Here is a 2,647-nt window from a genome sequence, read left to right on the forward strand (position 1 = left end):
TAAACATGATAGGGAGGATTTACTGCAGGAGTATCAACTCGAGCAAGCTTCCACATCTATTGGTCCACTCCCCTGAACCTGCTCATGAGTCTTCTTCCAACTCCTCAAATTTGGATGCCCCTCTCATAATAAAATGCTAAAGGTTTCAATCCTCCACCTTGGAACTATCAAAGCTCCCCTCAGCTGAGCGAGCTTCCTTTGATGTAACTGAGGATCTCTTCGCTCGAGGGAAAGAGCTTGCTCCCCTAGTACATCATCGATACAACCTCTAGCTTGCTATGATGCGACTAGGTAGATTGATCTCTGCATCTTGCAAGGCAACACAAGCTTTTGTATCGACCAAGCTAGATATAGAGACGACTAGGGCATCTTCAAAACCAGCCAAGATAATTCCTGGGCCTTCTACCCCAGAAATTTCAAATTTGAACTTGCCCGAACTCCCCTCATATGTACTGGTTTCACTAGATGCATCGATAACCTCTTTTACTTAGGGGGCAGGACCTAGACCTGTCAAACGCCCGTAATCTCACACTAAATCAACTAACAGGTGATCAATACACCAACTTTTAGCGATCCTATGCAAGCCCTCGAGCTACCCAAGATGATTCTTGGGTGTTCCAATGCCCTTTTTATCAGAGTCCACTTCTCCAACAGGTCTCCAATGTCGTTTCAAATAATCTTACATACTATTGTCCGAACAAGAACTAGAACTCAATGCTTCCCCTTTATATGGGGTATTAAGGTTAAAAGGTGCACTAACAAAATCTTGGATGCAATCCTATAGGCAAATAAAAGGGGCCACAGTATCAGAGTGTGCCAATGAACACACTCGGAAGGCTACTGTAGTAAGCTCATAATTAATCTCCCTTGTGAATTACCTTGATGGGTCAAGACCTCATCTTTATCTTTTTTAGTTCTACACTTCTAGCATGTACCTAAGTCAACTGGTGGTAGGCTTGGAGTGCTCCAATAAAATTCTGAAGGATCATGTAAAGGAATTAAAGGATACTTCTACTACTACAAGTAATGTGATGATAAACTTGAAGAGAAAAGTAGAAGAGCAAGCTATACTTATTCCAGGTATGAAAAATACCTTGCAAGAATGCCAGCAGTTGGTGGAGTCTCACTAGATAGAGAAGCAGAAATTGGAGCTCCTGCTACAAGACAGCGAGTTTAAGCTCTGAGTAGAAGGAGCCTTGAAAGATAAAGTCATTTCCGACATAGCTCACAAGACTACTCTGATAGAAAAACTTAAGCTTTCCCGTACATATGAATCTCCTGAACCAACCCAGGAGCTAGCCAGCAAGAATTTTCTATTATTACAACAAGAGGAGCTGAAGGCACGAAAAGCCAAGATAGAATCCTTGCGGGCCAAGTTGGGCACTATAAAGGCTGAAACCGACGCTGCTCAGGCCGAGTTGTCCACTTACCAGGCTGGGGAGAATGAATGCTTCAAGGTAGAGAGGAGAGCTTATCTCAACGTTATCGATTTTAAAGGGAAGTTGGCCAAGCGGATTTCAGGAATGTTTAACCATACGGTTGGAGAAGTAGTTCAATAGTTATAAAAGGGAGGATATCTACTAACGAAACCCCCTCCACAATTTATATATCAACACTAGCTTCTTGATGAGCTTCCAGGAGATCTCCTAAGCAATTTTGACTGATATATTTATATCTCCTAGTATGTAACCATCTGTATTTATGAAAGGTAAATCAAAATTAAATACTGAGTTGTGCATTAAATAGTGTTAGCTAGCACATGTTTTCCTTGTATCTTCAAAACCATCAATATTACTTATAAGATTAGACCCCATGTGTGTTCTATATGAAATATACATTAGTCTACATAATCTGCCAGGTAAGGCAATAACATCAAGTAGGATAACCCAACTAAGCTGATGAATGATATTATAAGGGATCCTTGTACTTAATACCCTACTGAGCGAACTATTTATGCCAAGCTGAATAGTCGAGTCGGGTTATGATAATCTCTATATGTTTCTAAGTACTTTTCATAATAAATTCTCTGATTGAATAATAAGTTGGGTGAAAACTTACACCTAACTGCATAAACAAACCAGATGTTTATAAGTAGTTTTCATAATAAATTCCCAGATTGACTAACAAGCCAGACCAACACATAATGCCGAGCGAAATAAACAGATTGAATATTTATAGGCAGTTCTCATAATGAATTTATGGATTGAATAATGGGTTGGACGAATACATAACCCTGAGCAAAATAAACAGGTCGGATATTTATAAGTAGTTTTCGTAATGAATTCCCAGACTGAATAGTGGATCGGACGAACACATAATGCTGAGAGAAATAAATAGATCAGATATTTATAAACCCTTGATGTTAGAATTCATCCAGAATGAATACTTGTTTAGAACCCGACTGAAAGCTCGAGGGATGGAATATACGCAATTGCTTGGGGGTTAGGAATTTGTAAGTGTGAGAACACATTTACTTGTACTTGGATTTAAAGTCGCAGTTCGACTATATAAAGTTTAAAGTCATAGTTCGACTGCATAGAGTTTAAATTCGTAATTCGATTGTATAGAGTTTAAAGCCACAGTTCAACTGTATAAAGTTTAAAATCTCAGTTCGACTGTATAAAGTTTAAAGTCGTAGTTTGACTAT

This window comes from Zingiber officinale, chromosome 1A (genome assembly GCF_018446385.1).
Source record: "Zingiber officinale cultivar Zhangliang chromosome 1A, Zo_v1.1, whole genome shotgun sequence".
Classification (NCBI taxonomy): Eukaryota; Viridiplantae; Streptophyta; class Magnoliopsida; order Zingiberales; family Zingiberaceae; genus Zingiber; species Zingiber officinale.